At 47.4% G+C, this 23,935-nt stretch overlaps 1 long non-coding RNA gene across 1 annotated transcript; it reads right to left on the bottom strand.

Annotated features, from left to right (window-relative positions):
* Positions 1 to 2,228: 2,228 nt before the first annotated feature.
* On the bottom strand, positions 2,229 to 15,881 carry LOC119444179 (uncharacterized). Its single transcript, XR_005190499.2, has 4 exons — positions 15,739 to 15,881; positions 10,323 to 10,403; positions 3,597 to 3,731; positions 2,229 to 2,506 (listed from the first exon to the last, which is right to left on the bottom strand). It is a non-coding gene; the product is annotated as an uncharacterized LOC119444179 (long non-coding RNA).
* Between the last annotated feature and the right edge of the window lie 8,054 nt (positions 15,882 to 23,935).

Here is a 23,935-nt window from a genome sequence, read left to right as displayed (position 1 = left end):
TATGCTTAATCAGACCCGGCACTACTGTCCCTACGGCCTTGTTTGCCCTTCATCGGCGTTGCGGCAAGCTGGAACAACAATGCGCCAGTGGCCGACCACTTCATTACCGGCTCCGCCGGCTTCGTTCGCCCAGCTCCCTATAACGCCTTATCTCTCTGTCTCGTTTGTTTTTTACATCATTCTCAGCAGAATGCGCGTGCTCGACTGATTGAGTGGAAGGTAGGAATGTATAGTAGATCTAGCGTTTCGGGGGCCGACGACACAATCCGGATCTGGCAGCACGAAGGAAAACAGCCGGGGATAACTCGATTTCGGATTGCGCGTCGACGGGGCGAGGCGGCAACGGAGGTACACGGGGAGAGAGCATTGTGGCATCGGGGCCGGGCAAGCAAGCTGATTGCTCCATCTTCGACCGAAGGACGAATAATGTGGGAGCGCTTCGTTCCGAATGCCCGGGCTCCGGCTCTGCCCGGGTTAGCATGCATTATTGCCTTCGTTTAGGCGCGTAACCGGGTTCTCTTCCCGCGTCATTTCTCATGCACGGCTTTACGAGCATTTCTTGATTTTATTTTGCTTTCGCGGCAAAGGCTGTTCCTATTTCTACAGTACGTCATCGCTTCTCTTTAACAGGGTCTTTGTTTTTGCTGAAATGGCGTCAACGTTGAAAGCTTTCGGCCTCATGAGTATATAGCTTTCACGTGACCTCACGGCTTCTCACCGTCATGGTTCTCAAATATGGCGCCTAGGATGACGTAAGTGTGTCGTATTCACTGCTGTGGGTAAACTGCCTCCATGGAAGAAGGAAAGCTTAGGGGGAGCGCCTGCCCTACTGGCTGTGTTGGAGAGTATTGAAGCCACGTGAGACGCCAAGTGACGCAGACTCTGCTCACCATGCTGGTTCACCAACATGGCACCTAGAATGACGTCAGTGCACGTCATCTATAACATACACGATGAGAATAAAAAAGCTACACCCCATATTTTAGATCGTTTGACTGATCGATTGATTGATGTAGTGAAAGAGTTGAGCAGATGCGCTTGCGTTCGTCAATATTATGCTTGTTTTTGGCACCTCGACGTGCACATGCCGTATCAACACCTCCACCAGTTTCGGCGCGCTTCTCTGTTCTCCTCGTCGATACGGGCATGTGTGAAAGACTGAGTGATGCGACAGAGCTGGGAAGACCACTTGCATCACCGCCACTAAAAAAAAAAGAAAGAAAACTTCGAGGACCATGCAATCTTGAGAAGTTCTTAAAACTCACTTAAAGCACTCCCTTGACTCTTAGTATTTCACTCATGACAGTTGTCGCCGTAAAAGAATGAATGAATGATACAAATAAAAATATAAGAAAAACTTTCTCAGATTAATAGTTTAGTTGCAACCGCTTTCTTTGGCGCTTGTATTTTTATGCCAAAGTTCTATGTGCAGCTTAAAACTAGGCACACGTACTCTTTGCCGCTCCACATACTGGAGCTCCGCTTTCATCACAATGCGGGAGCGACCTCACAACTGGACTACCTGAGCACCTTTTTCGATCCCACCGCTTTCAGGAGCACTGTACGTTTCTTGCCCGGCTATAAAAAGCTGTTGAAATGTCTCCTCCGAAGAGAAGCGATTTGGACACGGCAGACTGTCGCCGCCATTAGTACACGTATTGCCCAATCGATCGACTTTGTCTCGTACGCATTTATTCGTCGTGAAAATAATCGCCCCTGATAGCTGTACCGCAAAGACGTCGTCCTCAAGATGGCTTCGGCTTGTCTGATTTCTTGGGCTTTTCCGGCTCTTTCTCCTTTTCTGGTTGCTTGGGGTTTTCTGTTTTCTTGGGTTTTTCCAGCCCACTCGGCTTCTTCGGATCCTTTGGATTTTCTGGATGCTTCGGCTTCTCTGGATCCTTTGGACTTCCCGGATTCTTCGGCTTCTCCGGATCCTTTGGACTTCCTGGATTCTTCGGCTTTTCCGGATCTTTTGGACTTTCCGGATTCTTCGGCTTCTTCGGATCCTTTGGACTTCCCGGATTCTTCGGCTTCTCCGGATCCTTTGGACTTCCCGGATTCTTCGGCTTCTCGGCATCCTCTGGATTTTCGGGATTCTTCGGCTTCTCGGGATCCTCTGGATTTCCCGGATGGTTCGGCTTCTCCGGGTCCTTCGGACTTCCCGGATTCTTCGGCTTCTCCGGATCCTTGGGCCTTTCCGGATGATTCGGCTTCTCCGGATCCTTTGGATTTTCCGGATGCTTCGGCTTCTCCGGATCCTTCGGACTTTCCGGATGCTTCGGCTTCTCCGGATCCTTTGGACTTTCCGGATGCTTCGGCTTCTCCGGATCCTTGGGCCTTTCCGGGTGATTCGGCTTTTCTGGTTCACTTGGATTTACCGGATGCTTTGGCCCCTCTTGCCAATTTCGGTGCGAACCGTAGCAATATTCGGCTGGTGCGCACCGTGGGCAAAGCTCTCCTGGTCGCACCTTGAAGTAGCATGCCGACAGGCACCCGCCGCACGATGCTGCGGACCGAAGCATACTTGGTTATCCACGGAAGCATGTAAACAGCCTGAGGATATGTACAGCAGTCAACAATAATACGGATGTGGTAAATTCGTCGTTTACATCATAAGCAAAATTGAGTGCTCGTCCTGAGTGTACGTAGATCGCTTTGTACACTACGCTCCCACATAACCTTTTTTCGCGTCGCTTACGCGGCTCAGTAACACTCTGTCTGGGCCTGCCCTGACTCTCTCAATCACTCTGTTATACCCTCAGCCAGTGATTTCTCTTGGGAACATGCGCTATCTTAGTCGTACCCGGACCTCGTGCATCATGTAACTCGTATCGTGTGACTCGAAGGTGACCTGGACTAAGGGTTCTTCCCTCAGAAGAGTTCCGCCCTGACTTAGTCCAATAAATGCCCCTCTCTGCATAACTCCTACGTGTAAAATAAGGACTAAGAATTCCGTGGGGTATTTAGCGTTAAATGCGAGGGAATTGCGTTAACATTACGTCGCACTCCTTTGAGGTCCCATGATCCATGATTTAAACCTGGTTCATCACAGTGCAAATTTGTTCAAGAGCCCACTCGACGCACGTCCGGCCTCTTCGAGCAGTGCAATGCGACTTTCTGTGGTCCGGAGCAGACCGCCGTCAATTTCACTATATATATATATATATATATATATATATATATATATATATATATATATATATATATATATATATATTATATGTGTGTGTGTGTGTGTATGTATATAGGGGTCATATAGAGAAATGCAAAATCCGTTGAGTATGTTATAGTGACCAAAGACGGCCTGAATGACTATCTTTCTTGACAAAACTTGCCCCCTGCGAGCGACGTGCCCCGACTTCAGATTACACCCTTACGTGGAAGCGGCCAATGCACAAGTTTGTGGCGGATTTCACCGAATAATCGCATCATCTACCGTTGATACATATTGTTTCCAATTCGCCACAGTTATCTCACCGAACTTGTCTCACGCAAGAGCGTATCCTCATAGTCTACCGTTAGGGCACCGGGCGCTCGTGTGTCCAACAGAACGTATATACGCTACTAATTTCGTCGAACTATTTGCTTGTACTCACGGCAAACGCATATGCCACACCTGCTGGGATGCTCGAGGCCGTACTGGCACGGGCACCGGCACGGCAGCGAAGGAAGGCAGAAGTAATTCGCTTCCGTCAAGCTGAACCTTGCCTTGTGCTGGGAGTGGTGTTGCCCTGCGAAAGTCAAGGCACAGACGAGGACAGTCACGTGCTCATCATCATCATTATCATCCAGTTCGATATCTCGTGCGGGGCTAAGGCATCGCCCAATGATCTCCAGTTACTCCCGTATTTAGTCAGTTGACTCCGTCCTGTTCCTGCTGGTTTTATAATCTCACCAAACCACCGAATCTTCTGCCGTTCTCAAACATGCATTCTTTCGCATGTCACAGATTCTGTTGCTCTGGCAGACGTTCTACGCATTACGCGACCTTCCCAACTCCATTTCTTTCTCTTAATGCTAACCATAATGTCAGCTACATCTGTCTGCTTTCTTATGTATACAGAGGACGTATTCTCGGACGATCACTTTCGGCTATGCTGTCGCCTTCGCGTGACCTAGTACCCAACTAGCCAATAAACGCTAACTGAAAGTTATATCGTCGAAATCGACCATCCGAGACCCCTACGTCCTCTGCTGTCTTCTTATTTTCTTAGACCTGTTACACATTTTTTCTTAGACGTGCGTAAGAAATAACCGAGATAACGGTTACACGGCAGATGGCTTGACACCGACTTTTCGTCGTCGTTTTTGAAAAGCAAGACGGGACGCCATAATAGGGGGCACACCTGATGTAAACAAACGCAGGACATGAGAGAAAAGATTATCCTGCTCAACGGTTCTAGATTTCTTGGTCAGTTTCTGAGCAGCCACGTCACGCGTGCTCCGTCTTTACTGCCTTCCACGCTCTCCAGGAAGGTCTCTAGCACACGCCGCTATGCTGCGGCCAACAGGGCAAAGCCATGCCTCGGATGCCAAGTCGCTATAGCACGGCGTCCGAGACTATGGTTGGCTATATCGAGGCACAACGGTCACTAGGAGATCCCGGAGGCAATGCCGAGAGTTTTCCTACAGGTGAGCTGCGCCACAGGGCGCAGTTCCCCTGGCGGGCGCGGTAGGAAATATAAAGCAGTAAGTGTACCGCGGTGATATGAAGCGGAGTTTGAAAAACCTGTCAACTATCCAAGTAAATTTTATCCCACTTATTGTACCACAGCACCATGTGCGTAATCCCGTGACTGTGCATACCCACACATCTGACTTGCCCGAGCCAAGACAGCCGCATTCCCGCTATTAGCACTGTTAAAGGCTGAATCATACGTTTTAAAAACTGGGGCGTTTAGGGGAGCGGGCAGCGGCAGGAGTGGTGTCACGAGATTGCACTTACGATTTATACATTTTCCTTACGAATTATGATCCTAGCCCGTGGTCCGCGATCTCGATTAGGTCAAACAAGGTGCGTGGAGAAGCATACTTGCCGGTTTTTCATGTGGTCTATAGTTGCAACGAATAGGCAAATATAATTTACCCATGTTCGCATAACGCCGCATGTTCGATAGCATTTGTTAAAGACGTCTTGTCTATAGCTTCAACATGAATAGTACATTTTGCAAACGTCGCTGCGATATATATATAGTCCTGATTGTCCGGCAAATCGATAATTTTCATCGACATATGTACTCCTCACATTCCTGTTGGCGACCGGCGACTTTGCAGATATTTATTTATTTATTTATTTATTTATTTATTTATTTATTTATTTATTTATTTATTTATTTACCCTCTGAACCGAATCATTACAGAATGGAGTGGGTAGACAATAAGCATAGTGCACAATAATATAACAAAGCGTGGTAAGGCATGGTAACGCCTAATTATACAATGTTAGCTATAAGGCAGATTTATATCGGGTGTTATCATAAAGGAAAACAATGTCGGAAGGAAGGCAATTCCAATCCTGTGAAGTTCGAAGTAAAAAAGTTGTCGCAGTTTCACCTGAAAGGCGAAGCATCAATTGCGATAGCAAAATGGTAGAGAGCTATACGGAGTAGTGATATTAGCTTTATCAGCTGTATAAACTTGGACATGCAGCAGCACCGGCAACACGCAGAACTGTTGTCGACGCCGTCGGCGTTTTGCCCGCGTTCGCTCAAAATGCGTGCGGCGTTGGTGACTGTTGCCGGAGCCTGTGATATAAATAGGCACTTGGTGCCGCAGCTAAACGTCGCCTCCCTTCCCTCCCCCTCCCCCCCTCCCCCACGGCCTCTCGCGCATCGGAAGAAGGCACGTTTGCGCTACATATATGGTGATTGTAAAGGAGCAAAGAGACGCCTACTTCTGCAGCCCTTAAGGGAGCACAGCGCAGAACGCGCGTTTGTTCTCCGCCGTGCGTTCACTCCCCGTGGAAGCGTGCGCCCCTCGTGCCCTTTCACTCGCACATACAGCGTTCGGCGCGCGGCGACGATTTAATCTCCATTGACGTCATACGGAACCTCACGGCGACGGCGACGGCAGAAATCTGCTTTTGAGTGTCCATATAATTGCTATCGCAATAAAAGGCGATTGAGTGCTCGCAAGCCCACGGCAACCTGGCGGGTGGCCGTGGGCTTCGTATCGTGCGACCATCTACCCGCGTGTTTGTCAGCACCTTATCATCACGGCACGTGGCAGCATTTAAATAAATACTGTCACCATCGTGCAAGCGGCTGAGTCGCATTTGTTTAAAAGTAAGGGTGTCTTTCGGTACTTTTGCAATTGAAAAAGATTTTTTATTGCGATAGCAATTATATGGACACTCAAAAGCAGATTTCTGCCGTCGGCGTCGCCGTAGCCGTCGCCGTCGCCGTGAGGTTCCGTATGACGTCAATGGAGATGAAATCGTCGCCGGTAAGTGGTTCTTGAGGGAAAGGGAAAGGTTGGCGCTATCTTCTGCAGCCCTTGAGGGAGCACGGCTCAGCGCCAACGTGCGCCGAACGCTGTATGTGCGAGTGAAAGGGCGCGAGGGACGCGCGCTTTCACGGGGAGTGAACGCACGACGGAGAACAAACGCGCGTTCTGCGCCGTGCTCGCTTAAGGGCTGCAGAAGTAAGCGTCTCTTTCCTCCTTTACAATCACCATATATGTGGAGCAAACGCGCCTTCTTCCGACGCGCGAGAGGCCGAGGGGGAGGGGCAGGGGGGGAGGGGGAGGGAAGGGAGGCGACGTTTAGCTGCGGCACCAAGTGCCTATTTATATCAGAGGCTCCGGCAACAGTCACCAACGCCGCACGCATTTTGAGCGAACGCGGGCAAAACGCCGAAGACGTCGACAATAGTTCTGCGTGTTGCCGGTGCTGCTGCATGTCCAAGTTTATACAGCTGATAAAGCTAATATCATTACTCCGTATACCTCTCTACAAATTTGCTATCGCAATTGATGCTTCGCCTTTCAGGTGAAAATGCGACAACTTTTTTTTTCATTTTTATAATTGGTTAGTTGGGGGGTCGACCTATATTCCGGTTCGACTTATAGTCCGGTTTTTACGGTAGTTTCAGGCATATTTGCCTTGCGAGTGGAGTTGTTATGTTAAAGGATAGGACGGAATCTTAAAAATAATTTTCTGTAAATTCTTACATTAGTGTTGTTTATAAGGCAAATAAGATGTGAAGACGAAATTAATGGACTAGCCAGAGCAAGTCCGGGGTTTTTGTAAGATATCGTATGTGATCAGTCCGTACATAATCGGCTCTATTGATAATGACATATGAGCTTGATTGAGGATGATCGTGACGAGTCCCGAATTCTGTGGATACATCATTTTTAGCAATAAGCATCCTTTTGCATATCTGGTATGCAACCTCCTTACCCGCCGTGGTTGCTCAGTGGCTATGGTGTTGGGCTGCTGAGCATGAACGAGGTCGCGGGATCGAATCCCGGCCACGGCGGCCACATTTCCATGGGGGCGAAATGCGAAAACACCCGTGTACTTCGATTTAGGTGCACGTTAAAGAACCCCAGGTGGTCGAAATTTCCGGAGTCCCCCACTACGGCGTGCCTCATAATGAGATCGTGGTTTTAGCACGTAAAACCCCATAATTTAATTTTTTAACCTCCTTGTTTATATGACAAAATGCACGAGTTACGTACATGCTCGCATTCTCCCGTGTTTGTGCTACACGGTAGTTAGTGAACCAGGATATGACTATAGACAAAACTCTTTCGCAGAAGTATGCCAATGAGAAAATTTGGAGGACGCTTAAGCTTCGCCTTTAAGAGTAGAACGCGATAGCGTTATCGGGATCCGTTCGCAGCGCGTCATTCGCATCTGGCAAGTAGGCTTCATTCACTGCAACAATGAACGTGGGAAAGCCAGGTTACAAAGACCAAGGGCGCTATAACGTAAAATGATTCCAAACTGTTTTGGTTCCAATTTCTACAATCAGCCTCCTCGATTGGTCAAAACAATTTCGGGCCACTCCCAATTTCGCCTGTCTGTCACGCGACGTCACGAAAACCGCGATAGTTCCCCATTTTATTTAACGAGTACACACTGATTATGCATGACTAAACCGCACAAAAGAAAAATAATCATTCCTGATTCGACGCCTTTTCACCATTAGCCCTCTGCTATTGGTCCAATGTTTTCTGGTTACGCCCACTTCGCTTGTCTGTCACGCGACCTTGTTCACAAAACCGCGAAAACTCACCACGTCAAAGTGACGTGTACGCGAAAAAATGCATTAATATGCTGACAAAAGTGAAAATTTTTCTGAATAGCCACAGACTGCCCCGTTCCGAAAGGAATAGAAGAAGGCTGCCCGCTGATCGCTTGGGCCCTCGCTACTCGCACCTGCCAGTGAGAATGTATTTATTTGCGCATGATAAACGTTTTTCCGTGGCAGTAAAACGTTATCGAGCCCTTTCGGCATGCATACGACATCGCTCTGCCAACTGTTCCTTGCTGAGGATCCGTTTTAGCGGCATTCTTATTCTTCCGTTGCATGCCGCCGCGATTTTCGACCAGCCACCGCAAGCTAAGCAAGGCGAAGCGGACCAATCGGAGAAGCCGGCACCAACCTCGTCATGCGGTTATCTATTTTCACTGTGCTGGCTCGGCCACATCGGAACCCTCTCCACTATAAACCGTGCTCCTCGCCTCTTGTCAGCCAATTAGATAAGAAAAACCGCTGAGTGTAGACAATGTTATTGCTTTTGAAAGCGAACAAAGGTGACCTCCTATCAACGAGGAGAGTGTTTGAATGGGCTGTTCAGACAACGCTGCGGGTCACCGCCCGATGCTTGCGTCGGTGGTTACGTAAATTTGACGTCAGTAGTTTGGAATCAAAACAGTTTGGAATCATTTTACGTTATAGCGCCTTTGTACTGCCCTCTCTTTGGCCGCGTCTTCTAACGCAAAAACCCTTGCGCAGTGCACAACGAACTCGGTCCAAAATCATCACTTCTTAAACCAGGCTGGAGGCGAAATCTTACGTGATTTGAAATTGTAGCAGCATGTCAATTTCAATACCGTCCTTCATTATCGATTCGGTATGCACACCCGTACAACAGTGCTCGTACTCACACCTTCATTATTGTGAGTCAATGTTGAGAAAAGTGAAATAAAATTTTACTGAACAAAAAAGTTGTCGCAGTTTCACCTGAAAGGCGAAGCATCAATTGCGATAGCAAATTTGTAGAGAGCTATACGGAGTAATGATATTAGCTTTATCAGCTGTATAAACTTGGACATGCAGCAGCACCGGCAACACGCAGAACTATTGTCGACGCCGTCGGCGTTTTGCCCGCGTTCGCTCAAAATGCTTGCGGCGTTGGTGACTGTTGCCGGAGCCTCTGATATAAATAGGCACTTGGTGCCACAGCTAAACGTCGCCTCCCTTCCCTCCCCCACCCCCTCCCCCTCCCCCACGGCCTCTCGCGCGTCGGAAGAAGGCGCGTTTGCTCTACATATATGGTGATTGTAAAGGAGGAAAGAGACGCTTACTTCTGCAGCCCTTAAGCGAGCACGGCGCAGAACGCGCGTTTGTTCTCCGCCGTGCGTTCACTCCCCGTGAAAGTGCGCGCCTCTCGCGCCATTTCACTCGCACATGCAGCGTTCGGCACGCGGCGACGATTTCATCTCCATTGACGTCATACGGAACCTCACGGCGACGGCGACGGTTACGGCGACGGCGACGGCGACGCCGACGGCGACGCCGACGGCAGACATCTGCTTTTGAGTGTCCATATAATTGCTATCGCAATAAAAAAGAGTAAAACAAGGTCTTACTATGACATGACTCGATACCAACCTTAAAGCGATGGTCAACATGGTCAGATATGCATGTATAATGGCCCTATATATGTTGCTATCATCTTAGTATAGTGTGGTCTGCTGGGCCAGTTGGTGGATGATGAAAATGTGGGGGTTCCAGTAGCTACAGACGCGAGCACAAGAAAAATAAACGTGCAGGGCAACGCCGGACTTACAACTGTTCTGCGTTGTCCTGTGCGTCTCTTTTTCTTGTGCTCGCGTCTGTACCTGCTGGAACCACTACACTTTCATCTTGCTATCACCAGTTGCACATATCGGTGACATTGCAAAATCGCGATGTAATTTCCAGCAAAGCTGTTTGTGCAAGCATATCAAAGGCACCGCTTGCCTGGCGATAAAAACAAAACAGCCTGGAAGATTTCTGATTCCTCTAATTAGATTTCGATTCCTCTCGTTAGTTACGACAACCTAACGTTGTCGTAACTAACGACAACGAGGAGCACTTGGGACAAACCTGAACCAGCTTCTGAGCAAACCGCCGTGAGAAGTAAGACGGGCAAGGTTGTACGCAACATTTTCTTTATCATCTGTTGTCCTGAAATAAAAAGACAGATTGGATGTGAATACAGGTAAGTTAATCATGGCCAATTCAATCACCAACAATTTCGCAAGGTACAGTTTTTGCCAAATGGCAAAGTTTCGAAGCCACCGTGCGCGTCAGAAAAACTGTCGTAACGTCTTGTACAATTGTGATAAAATTTATACAGACCGGACACACGTATATAGCTGAGATTGTAATGAGATAACAAGCAGGATTGTGACTTTAGAGAAACACTAAAAGGCTACGCAAATCAATTTAATAAACGCGGTAAAGCATTCCTTCGAAACTCAATTTTCGTTTCGTTTGGCGGGAAAAAGTTGGTTATTAGTGGAGAGCCAAGAACGCCAAACTTTCCTTTTCTTGAATTTCGCGCCGAAATCTGAGCACCGGCATGCTCGGGCTTCGGCGGCTCGGTGTGATGTCAGCGTCTCAGACTCAATGTGACGACGAAGATATTGAAGTATGTGTCTCGTATTTGAGCCGTCTTGGCGCAAGAAAACTTTATGAAACCTATTAGCTTCCTTCAGAGTGTGATGCTGTGCTCTAAACCCAAGCACATGCTATCAGTAGCTGTTCATGGTAAGCTACTACGGCATTCCTGAGGCTGGCACAGCCATCTGATTTTCGTTCTTGCGTCTCTTTAGGCTCGCCAAGCCTCCTCTCGCGGTATGAACGGCCGTTTTGCTCACCCTAATACTCCTATTTAAAGTGTCTTTTAACGCTTTTGTACACTGATGTCTATACACTTTCTTCAAACCACCATAGTAAGTTTATGGACAACAATTTAGATTAAAAGAAATAGATTTAGTTGGCTTGTATATAGTCGGATAAACATATTATATAGAGGGGTAAAGTGTCTCACACAGACTGGCCGACGTTTGGATACGTGAACCTATATTTGTCAAAAGTGTCATGTCATCCTTGGCGTGCTAGTTTTAACAGGTTAGTGGAGTAACGTCAAGCCGCTAGTGACATCGACACCACGTGACGTCACTCGAATAGCCTGCTAAAACTAACAAGCCATGCATGACAAGTCCGCCTTAGACAAACTTAAGTCCAACTATCCAAACGTCGGCCAACACTTTACTCTGTTTTTACAAATGTTATCCCGCAATGTGTTTCCACGTCTCGCCCACCATCTTGACTTTTGTTTATAGACAGTATACACACTTTGTAGAGTGATAAATGCGAACTATCTCGAAAAATATTTCTAGATACGCTGCTGGCAGTAACCATCTGAGCGTCTGGAAGTTCTGACGCCGTGTGAGTGTGGCAAGCACGTAGCCGAGTGTAGCCGACAGTGCTTCCACAGAAGCCTAACTCGGCGTAACCGATACGACAAGCACCAGGCGCTCAATTCACAAAGATTTTTCTTCGCAAGTGATATTTGCCAATGGCTGGCCTCATCCGCTAATAATACGTCTAGCATGAGAATTGGCAGGATTTCGCTATCACGAACCATTCTATAGCGTAAGACCATTTTTGTTAATATGCGTGCCGAATTTTTTTTCTTCGCCATGTGGTGATGGTGAAGCTGAAATTAAGGAGATGCCATGACGACGACAATTAAAGGGAAAGGACGGACGGACACAGCAAACCGTATTTCCAGCTGCTGTCGCATTAAGAGCCCCCTATCAAGGGCGCATGCGCAGCAAAAACTTCCTGAATTCTTACGGATCATTATGTATCTTGTAGTAAACTTGTGGTGCCCTTGCTATGACCTGGCGATTTAGCAATGTGGAGCTTGCGAAACCATTGCGGCAACGAAGCTGTGCTGAAAATTTTTGCGGGAACGTACGGACGCTTGGCTGTTCCTGGCGTGCCTCGAGAGTGGGGCGCACTTTGTACTGGTGCCACGGTTATGTCAGTGCGTATGCCTCCCCCCAAGTAAACGGGAATTGCGTTAGGAGCGCCACTTTCTCCTCTAGTGCTTGGTAGCCCACGCTTCCGAAAAACAATTTAAAAAGCCTGCTGTTATAGCAACGGCTTTGTTGATGCGCGAGGCTGCAATGCGCTCGACGAGTATGCGATTTTTACGGCAGACGCGAGAGGAAACTAGCACGAGTTGCGTTTGCTGCTACAGTCTGCTTCGTTCTAATAGCCGTCATTTTCAGCCTCTTTCTATTTGTAATGGCAATTTCTTTTTGCCATTCATGTTCGTGGTCGTACATGTATTGAATAAGTGCCAGCAGCGCTTCTGTGTGAGCTAAAATTTTACCCTATTCCGTAATGATACGTGAGCCAGCATGCCATAGCGCGTGGATATTGCATTTCGGCAGGAGAATGACAGGCAGTGAAGTGTGCTTTATTTCGCAATTTTATTAGCAACTTTTGTACAGCAAGATATACAATGCACAAAAGAATATTGCAGAACTGAGTATCTCCGTATCTACAGCACAAACTTCGCATTCTATAGGCGCATATACATTAAAATGTTTCTTACAATTTCTGACTATAGCAAATGCCATGGTTTTTTGCTTTGCATGTGACAATCCTACCAGCGCAAATCGTTTGTCGAAAGAGTTATTTGTGATTATTCATGCATAAAAAGATATCATTAGGCGTGACCAGTTGAAAGGCTGAAGACCACACATTTCGCATACCCAAACACAGACAAGACAAAGATTCAGGCGAGGCGGAGTTGTCCATGCTGGGGCTGTGGTCTGGAAAAAAATGGAGGTAATAAGTTATATGCTTACACACAACGCAATTGCTGGAACAAGTTTCCGCACTGTTTCCGCAGAACAATGATTTCAATTCATGTACGTCATCTCTTATTATATTTTGTTGTAGGATTTATGCTAAAAAATATGGCACAGAAATTTAACAATCCGAATTTTTATTTTAACTGTATACTACTAACAACCAACTATGCATCCAGAATTAAGAATAAACTGAAACTGAAACTGAAACTGCGACTGCGCTGAAGTAACAGGTTTGGTAATGCTGCTTTCTCAACAGCTGTCTGAAAATACTTATCAGTTTCTTACACCTAAATTATCTTGACCCACGAATTTCTTATTCACTTGTGAATACGGCACTGGCGGATTGGTTTCTTCAACCCTTTTATTTACTATCTGTCTTCCTCGTTCTGCAGAATGCCTATTACAGGAAGACTAGCTTCCAAAAGTTGTAAGCCACTGGTGAACGATCTATGAGCATTTCCTAGTCTAGAAGAATTTGTGTTGCACAGGAGGAAAGAAACTTTGCGAGAACACCGGATCGCGTGGGTCACTAAACGTGGACGTAAGCGCCTTTGTACGCATTGATGCGGCTTGACACGAATGCAAATTCGCTTGTTCTCAGCAAAATCTGCTCGTCTGCTTAGTTCTCGGTTAACAATCGCGAGCATTGCACATCGCATATGAATATCCCATCAAGAAGAACAGACAAGCCGGTGTTTTTTTTCGTTTTTTTTTTCGTTTTTTTTCGACACGCATTTCGCTACGTTACGTAATATGCGCCCGGCGCCGTAGCAGACAACGCGAAGAAAACAGCGCTTGCCGTGCTTTCTGCACTAGCGCAGTGCTCCTCCAATCGGCTTTCGCACATTGTGAAGCTCAAGGCGACTTGCAATGTCTAAGTACAGGTAAGCACAATGTTATCTGACTTAACCCCCTCGTCCGTGCAACAAGCATTCAAACATCTTCAACAAAGATGAATTATCGTTTTTTTTCTTTCTTCCATAAAGCGAACAGCAGTCGCCAAGATACAACGAAAGGCAATATCTATCAGCGGGTTAGCTAGCACTGAGGAGCTGCGGTCGATAGGTAGCTTCAATGTATTTACACACCACATACAATTGTACCGCGTACGCAATACCCTTCCTTTCGTCTTATATCCATTTCGATCAGGTTAGCGGCTATTCAACGACTGCATAAAAAGCGGGCTTACCTTTCATTCTGTTGGTAACGGAAAAAGGTGGTCCTCTGTCCCTCCCCATGTTGGCCCACCACAGAGCCGCGCAGAACGTCTTGTGGTCTTTCTTCTGTGTTTTATACATCGCTGGAGCACTGGCCGATACAGAAACAAAATCTTGCAGGGCACGGCAGAAGGCAAAGGCGTGCACGTGCGCAGAGAGCGCCAGGAGCACACGAACAGAATGGCAGCCGAAGCGATAACCGCGACAGCGCTGCCCGTCGGCGCAACGAACGAAACGACCAAAAACGAAAAAGCACGCTAAAAAATATGACGAAATACTTTTTTTTCTACACGCAATTCTGTCATATTACTTTAATTATTCGTAGGTTCCAATATAGAGCCAAATACGCCAAATGCATTCAATTTTCCTTTGGCCACCAAAAGCATGGCGACGCTATTTACCAGATACCGAAACTATAGCCCAGCTGTCCTGGCTGGGCTAGTTTCACTGGCTGGGGTGGTCACTCTGTGGTTCATAAGCCCATAGTCCAAACAGAGGGCCGGCGCACAGAATCTTGACGACACTCTTCAATCGCAGAAGGCCGTACTCGTTGCACACAGTGCCAAAGGCATCGTCCAGAGGTCTTATTTCGTACTCCGAGTAGGCGTGTAACCGTAATCGTCGATGGGTAATTAAGCGCGCACTTTTTTCCGCAGATGAGCACGGCGCGAATTCACTGGTCTTCGCTGTCCCACTGACGCGTTGCGTTCTCTTCAGGGCGTGTCGGTTTCCAAGTCCACACTTCGCGGTGTCCTGTCGGCCAAAGCACTTGGTCTCGCAGTCATCAGGCACCAACATCACCGTTCTCTTGGCGAACGAGGCGAGTTGCTGTTCCGTTTAACGAACACGACGTTCACTTGTTGCAGCGGCAAGTGCAGCTTTGCTTCTCCACTTCTTCTGACGCCGGTCCGTGCAGCTGTCGCTCCCGTTGCTCCTCCACAACATAGCATGTCCATTACAAGGAACCAGGCGAGAAGCGTACGGTATAGGGGGAACACAACAAGGTGTAAGGTGTCGTTTTAAAACGAGGACAAAAGAGGAGACGCGCGAGGTTGAACCCTTTACATGAAAAGAGGCATACCGGCAACGTGCGCCTTTTTATCTGTTTGCGCGTTTCCCGTAATACGTTTACGGGACCCGCCCTATGCCACCGATGGACAACAACTACAAAGCCATTTCGAATGATTGTAGCTACTGTCGCTACAAGAGACGCACAGGCGCTTCTCAGGGTCACCGGTCTCTATTCCTGTCGCTAATAATTACTTGTTTTTTCTTTTTTTTTTCTCTCTCTCTCTCTAAGGCACGCGAAGGATGCGCGCTCCTCCAGTGCAAGTCCCGGGTACGTTAAATAATCCAATGTGACGTCATCTCACACGCTGAAACTAGATGCAACAAACAGGCACCTACCTTACGCACCCACTCTTTATGTTCGAGGCATTAACTGATCCTGAAGCACGTACGAGCACAGCTTGTTAAGTTATTCTCTTCAGGCTCGCCTGCACTGCTCAGTCGCGGGCCTCAAGAACAAGCGACGCGCGCCATGCCTTCTATTTCCACAATCCCCATTCTGCCACGTTGCTATGCCGCTTTATACGCGCTGTCGGGCGCTTAACTGCTGCACAATATTTTAGATGACACCGAGGATGGTTGCCTACACTAAATCGTTATCACAATTGTGACTTGTCTTCTCTTTCGTTTCTTTTTCTCTGTCCTTCAGTGGGGCGCCTTTCTTGCGCTCCTTGGGTTGTAATGAGTATACTGGGACCGTCACAGTCTGAAATGCTACTCTGTTCGGTGCGTTCATTTATTCTGAAAGCTAAAAGACATGTGCTTTATATTTTCTAACCGTGCGCCTCTTATATTACCGGGAGCCATGAGCATCACTAAAATATGCACAAAAAAATAATAAGCCATCTGTTTGCGGTCCAGCGCAGGCTTCCGATTTCACGTGACGTGAGACGACGCCAAAGCGAGAGAGGCCGTGAGTCGAGAGGCTTGCGCCGTTCTCCGGCAGAGGACGTCGACGTCGACATTTGCTTGTTGGCGCGTCGTCATTAGTGAACTACCGTATTTACCCCAATATAAGCGACAGGTGTGTGCAGCGCGAGCAAGGAAACAAGAACGAGCGAAGCGAGGGATGAACACAAGCGCTGTCAACTCATTTTAACCGATTGGCTGTCTGCCTGTTCTTCACTAATCACGCCTAATTTGTCCAATTCCCTAGAAGCATGCAGCCTGTTCTCTCGGCCCAATACATTTACCTCTCGTTCGTTTAGTGTGGGTGGCAGGCCACAAAGGTTTAGCCTTAACAGAATATCCAGATGCACTCGCATTAGCATCCCACAATGGCCCTGTAATTCCCATTTTACCAACGTCGGCTTTCGTCGCTGCGACGTGATTCAGAACACTTGCTACTAAAAATAACTTCTCCAAATCGTAGTTGTCCATATCCGATTACCCGCATATCAATTTTCCGTGGAACAACAAATGGTGCTCAACTAGAAAACTTGAAGTAACGATTAGGAGACTACGGTGCCGAGTCGACCCACTGAACATCTACCTACACAGTTCTGGTTTGGCTACATCACCTTTATGTCCTTTGTGCAATGAGAATCAACTTCCGCAACATTTATTTTTAGCATGTCACCGGTTCAATATTCAAACAAAGAAGATTTTTAGAAGAATGATTGGATGCCTGTCTTGGATAACCATGTCAACTCGAAACACCTTAAAGTGTGATCCACCATGATGGTGGAGTTGTTTGTTATAGTTTATATTGCTGAATAGGCAAAAAAAGCTGAAAAAAAAGAGTCCGAGCTTTTTCTTGCTTGATTTATTTTTCTTGCTTCTTTGCTGGTGAGCCAGGGTTTCAAACCAACCATCTAACATTTTTATTTACTTCCCAATTTACCTCTAGAGGCAACTAATGGCATCTAATGTCCCAAGTTTGCCATAAACGGCAAGAAACAAACCAACCGCCATGTGGTGAGAAGAGCCATCGCTTTAAATAGAGCCCAAAGAGCGAGAAAGCATATGATAAAATATTGTAGAACGACAGTAGATTCGTGAACCACACCAAATGTGAGCCAGATGTGAACTCAGCGAGACTACATGCCTGCTCACACACGCACTCTTATAGACAGGTTAACGTGCGTACACATTCTAGAAAATGCAGTTTGTTTTACAGTGAAGCTGTATATGGCTAGGCGTATGCTACACTTAGGTGTCTGCTAATGACACTCGCACCTCGGCGTTGCTGTACCATTGTGCATTGTTTGGGCTTACTTTGTGTTTTCCTTGTGTCAACTTTGTGGTTTTAAAGTGAAGTATGACACAGACACAGAGAATGCTGGTGAATTCTTGAGGTAACTGATGTGAACTACACTACACTACACTTCACTAGGCAGGGCGTCCTCGTCATCGGAAACTCGACGGTACACAGTACGTGGCCGGCGTCCTCGTCGTCTACTTCCATGGCGAACGGAACGAGCGGGAAACCGAACTCGGAGGAGCGAGCAAACGGAACTGGCGGGAAACTGCCACGCACAGAGGAGCGGGCTAGGGAGTGAAGGAGGGCGAGGAGGGCGCTGACGCGTAGCCCCCTAGCGGACGGCGCACGAAGCGCACTTACGCTCCCCTCCGCCGCTGACGTGAGAGCATGCAACGAGCGCCGGCGCGCAGCTGGCGCGCGCGAGCGAGCGACGGAGTAGGTGCGCGCCGGGAGAGGAGACGTGAGAGAGGAGGGAGAGATGTCACCCCTCCACTGTGTTAGGACAGGCGTTCACTCTGTGTCAGGTAGTGTGTAGCTCTAATTAGCTTGTATTTTAATTAGAAATGAGCGGGTACCCCTGGTTTAAATGTGACGTCGCTGATGACGTCACTTCTGGTCTTGGAGTTTCACGGGAACCTGTACTAATGCGGTGGGTATCTAAAGTGTACGATTGTGTTCTTTGGTGTACGGCAATTAGACTCTGCTTAATTGTTTCTGATTATTTCTGACACTTAATTAGCTCTTTACTGTACTGAGTGCTCTGACGTCATATCTATCATCAATCATAAGTAGAACCATTGATATCTACCTGTTTTTATCTTTCTCTGATCGATTTTTAATTTCGTCCCCACTCAGTAAAGTTTTACATCCATCCATCCAACCTCTGTGACAAACCGGTAGTCGGTCCCTAACCGGAAGTTGCTGCCCAAGAAACAAAGAGTGTCACTCGCTGCTCGTGCCATTAAAATCTGTCCGTACGATGTACGAAGAAACTATCATCATCAGCAATGGCTCGAGCGTCGTCGCCTTCTTCTACAGCTGGCTCGTTGGCGCCCCTCGACGTAACCGCACGAACGCGCTCGTGCCACTGCTCACGCGTTCGTCGTCGTCTTCTTCAACAGCTGGCTCCGTTGCCGCTCATCATTCCAGCGTAGAATTTCACTTCTCTGTCGTCGTAATGGGGAGGCAGCGTTTACGGGGTATGAGCCATTGCTTAAGGGGGTATGAGCCAATCATTGTCTTACGTGACGGACAGATTTAATTTTGAAGCAATTTCATTTTGGAGGACCGCAAGCGGCAATGCGACAACGGCGGACTGCTGGCATACGTCATCAGTGACAGTCGTTTTCTCCGTCGCAGCCGAACGTGTCTGTAACCTCACTAAGAAACACAAAGACGTAACCAATAATTCAGAGAGACTTTATTTAACCGTCGGGATTGACCCAGTGATAAACAAAGGGCGGCACGCTTCGCTGGTTAGCCATCCGTACGAAGTGCTTAGGCGGTGAGTTTTTTTTTCTTCTAACTGCCTCAAGGTCACTATGTTTCCTAGTGACCTTGATCTCTCATGTTGCCTGCACCTTGCAATCACGGCAGCTGAAGATCAAAGCTGTGCCTTATGCCGTGCGCCAAAGTTTTCTTCGACAAGCTTGCATACCGCCGACAGAAAGGAAACAGAAGAAAGGGTATTCAAATGAAACACTGTAACAAAATCCGAGTTATTGTTAGTCAATTCATACCTAAACAGTTCGAGGCCATGTCTAATCAAAGAAAAACTATGTTCAATGATAGATGAATTATTTCAAGCCATCAGCCAACTAACTTATATTCATTGAGCCGAGCTGTCTTTTCACGAGGAGTCCATGCTGACATTTGAGTCCACGCCCTCTTCCTGCTGCTCTCTCGATATTTTTCGTTTGACCGATGCCGCAGTGCTTAAAATGCCTCATCAAGACTCAAGCATCACAACACGACCGTCTGACCGCCCACATTAAAAAAAGAAGAAGAAGCAAAGGGGTATGTTTCTATACACATGCATATGTATAGAATGGGTAGAGGGAGAGGCAGGAGTGCCATTGACAGCTACAGTTTCGCAGAAGTTGCGCATGATATTCAATAACATCTCAAAAGACATTCTATTGAGGCTAACAAAAAGCCAATAAACCACACAACCATTTTTATAATCATATTTGTAAGGGTATTAAAGAAACAAGACGAGATTGATTAAACTTGTGTGCAATGAGAAAAGGGGTAAACTGAATAAGTTAGTAAAAACAGGGCGCTGTATCCTGTCGTTTTTATGTTAATAGTGTACAACTTTTTTATTTATTTTTAATATCGAGCTTGTTCACACGGACCACGTATTGATGGCGGAAGCATTCAGTCATTGGTCAAGAGCCACGAATGGATTAATCAACTCCGGGCTGTCCAGAAGGCCCACGATGCGGCGGTGAGGCTTGGTCTTCCCGTCCCAACGTGGGAGCGGCCCGCAGTCTTGCCCGTATAAAAATGGGGTGAAGATTCTTCCGGACCTATATAAATTTTACCACCACCAGCAGCAGCTTATTCGTTTTGCAATGGATGCTTAGGATAGGGTAGGGCGGCGGGGCTTACTTATGAGAAAATGCGGTAGTGTTGGGCCTCGAACACAGTGCGCGATCTTCATTTGTGCATATATCTTATGACTCGAGTGATCGAGGGTGGTGTTTTATGCCTGCCTTTTCTTCATCGAGTCCAACCGGGAAACCACTCTCACTATAAAACTGTGCACCCTGGCGGTAACTGTCTGTGGATATTGATTGGCTCTTGAGTGGCTCCTGATCGGCTTAATCAGCTCGCATCAGCCGGTCAAGAGTCAAATTCGCAAGGTTGTTCGCAATTATGCAAACGGCTCGTGATACTATACGGCGCTAGCGTTTTGACCAATCACGAAGGCCGATGACCCAATACACCAGCAATCGTGCGCTTCACGCATTTGGTGTCCTGGAAGCCACGTCATGTGCCATAATCGCGGACTGTGTATCAAAACTGTCCGCGTGAAAAACGGTTGGACAACTGGGCTTGTATTCAAAAAAGGATCTTACGCTAGTTAAGCTCGTAAGAATCAAAAATAGAAAACAGCCATTTGTGCCAGCGAACATATCAATAGCGAAGGCGCCTGACTACTCAGAACAAGTTCTTACGAAAAAAAAAAAGGGGGGGTTCGTGAATTCGGCCCCCGACTGGCAACGTTTCAGCAGCGGCTCGGCAATGACTCCATAAGGGACCGACGATAGTTCGACAATGGGATGATGACGGGCCAACGCACATTCGGGCATCGCCAGCCGATTGCTTCAGACAGCAATCGGACGTGACAGGCAAGGTCTCGCGGCCATTTGAAAACCTCCGTCACGTGCGAATTTGAACGATTTTAAAGCTGAACACTTCGCTAGTTGACACAGTTCCTCGCGGTTCTAATAGAACAAGGTGTATCTGTCAGTTGCTCGTCTTCGCCCTCATTCACACTGTTTACGCACCCAACGCCAGGCGATGTTATAAAAGCGCAATCACCGACATATCGAACCAGCAGCGACGCGTCTGCTTCCGAGTTGCCAAGTGCCTGCTTCGGCGCTTCTCAGAAGGCTGTTTCGACCCTATCCCGGCAGGTGGCAGTCGCAAGCGAGTCACGACTCGCCTTTCTTCTATACCGTCATAAAGGTTCTTTCTTTCTTGTTCGTCTGGTTGAAATATGGCAGAACTGCCGGTAGAAGGCAAGCGCGTATGTCGGCTGCTGAGGTAAGCTGTAAATAAAGAACGAGCATACAGCGAAGATAGGAGCAAATAATTGAATGTGTCACTCAAAAATGCATCTACTCTTGCTCTTACATACGTCTGCGAATTTTCTTACGTTGTTTCCTATGCAGTCGTGCGCTGACTCCGTAAGAATCTCTTCGCATTCAAGATGACTCGCTCAGGAGTTTTGTGTATACCAAGCATGGTAACCTAAATGCTCATTTTTTTTTCGTACTTTGGGCAGCGAAAGCGCACACATGCTCAGACAAAAAATACCCATATACCTATTTCCAATAAGCTTTTCCAATATTTACAATAAGCCAAGAACCGGGTAGTTCGATATGACAATAAGAAAGGAGAATTATGAAATACTGCAAACATAAATTTGGGTATAGGAACCTATATGAGAATCAATAGGTAGATATATCACATGATTTTAATAGAATAAAGGAATAAATGAAAACTAGAAAAATGAACAGCTAGTTATCGATTTTGTGAAAATATAACGGAACCTTAAGCTCTGATTTTATCGTCTAACTCTTTCTGACTCAGCGATGAAGTCCTTTATGGCATCTACAACCTACCTGTCGCTGTTCCCAAGGCTCGAGGCCCCCAAAGATAATAAATTTGGAACATTTAAGTCTTATCTAAGAAGGCGGAACGGTGTTTCTAAGATTCTTTTTCGCAATTCAGTATATCTTTGACAGACAATGAGAAAATGATCTAATGTTTCATGTTGTCCGCAGTAGGGACTGTTCGGTGATGGAACCAGACCAGCTTAGTGTAGGTAAAACTTTAGAAATGAAATTCTGACGCGTAGTAGTGATTGCGACTTCAAGTGATCGCGTTTGACAGAGTTTACTATTCCAATAATGCGAGAAGTGCTGAAAATGTGAGGACTTTGCTAAAGAAGGGGCGTGAAATTCATGCAGCGTCATCTGTCTCTGATATCTAGCGCCTATGATGGAAGCTGAAACCGGTAGGATTTGAATGACCGGGCCATTCAGGGACGCTTTAGCCAACGAATCTGCCATTTAGTTTACAAATAGGTCCTTATGCCCTGGTACCCAAACCAATCTAATCAAAGCTAAGTGAGACCCGCCGGGTTGGCTCAGTCAGCTAAGGCGTTGCGCTGCTGAGCACGAGGTCGCGGGATCGAATCCCGACCCCGGCAGCCGCATTTCGATGGAGGCGAAATGCAAAAACGCCCGTGTGATTGCGTTGTAGTGCACGTTAAAGAACCCCAGGTGGTCAAAATTAATGCGGAGCCCTCTACTACGGCGTGCCTCATGATCATAACTGGTTTTGGCACGTAAAACCCCAGAAAGAAGAAGAAGAAGAAGGAAGCTAAGTGAGGGGGCACTAACGATCTGAAAGCTCGCAAAACCGGGGAATTACCGGAAGCCGTGAGGGAGGAGCGCAGAGATTAAGAATCCGTCACGACCACTGTGGAGCGTGTTGATGTATTGAGTTTACGGAGGGCTAGAACTACAGCTAAATATTCGGCTAGAAAGATAGGTACGAAGTCTAGGAGGTGAAGAGAGAACGACGAAGCAAGAATAGGAGAAAATATTCCAAATCCGCACTTTTCTTCATTTTGGGAAGCGTCAGTGGCAATAACTGTCTTGATCGGAACATGCAAAAGAAAGAATAAACACAGTTATCAACAAAACTAACGAGAACTTTCCGATACTTAACCAACCCGGCCCAGAGCGCAAGCCAAGGAGAGATGGAACCGACACGTTCGAACGAGAACAAGGGGATGATGGATGGCCCATTCTTGTACCCACTGATCTGGTTATATCCCTCGTCACCGCCGATGCCTCTTTCACAAGTGTCGCGATACTCGGCGGCATGACCAACCAATCGTTGTGCCCCTTTGTCTCGTTACGCAGAGATCTCGATAGCTCTCTTATTAGCTATTGCCCTTTCGGACTCGCTATGGGATGGACGCTTCTTTAACGATATCTTCCAGGATCCTGAAGACAGGATCCTGATGATGCCATGCAGTGTGCCACGGCTAAGAACGCTGTGGCTCATACGGTAGTCTATGACGATGGGGCGAACTTGGCGCAGCAAACGCACTACTTGGCCATCGCGCCGGGCGAAAACAAGAAGCCGGTGTCCCTGCTCCTTTACGAACATTCCGAAGGCGCTCAAGATAGTAATAATGATAATATGTCCGTTCGCGATAGCAATATACACTATAACAGGCCCTGCTCTGCTCTGCCTCTGCTCTGCTGTGCCTCTGCTTCTCTGGCGTCCATCGTCACAGTAGTGGAAGAGCTCCGAATTTTTTTCAATGCCAACCCTCTCGTCGAGATGGCACGCCGCCTTGCGCAGCTCCCACCTCGACGACCAACTCTGGGCTACACAGCAAGCCTGCGAGGCGGCGAAGAGGCAAGACCTCGATGTCCCCACGTGGGAGGCCTAGGCCCAGCCAACTAAACTGCTGGTTTAAATAAAAGTTTGTTCCTCCTCCTCCTCCTCCAACCCAGTGACGTCGAAAGCGGGGGTCACTAAGAGAGCGCCACTTCCCCACTAATTCGTCACCGTTTATGG

Source organism: Dermacentor silvarum, chromosome 3, assembly GCF_013339745.2.
Source record: "Dermacentor silvarum isolate Dsil-2018 chromosome 3, BIME_Dsil_1.4, whole genome shotgun sequence".
Taxonomy (NCBI): domain Eukaryota; kingdom Metazoa; phylum Arthropoda; class Arachnida; order Ixodida; family Ixodidae; genus Dermacentor; species Dermacentor silvarum.
This window is presented reverse-complemented; position numbering and strand designations above follow the sequence as displayed.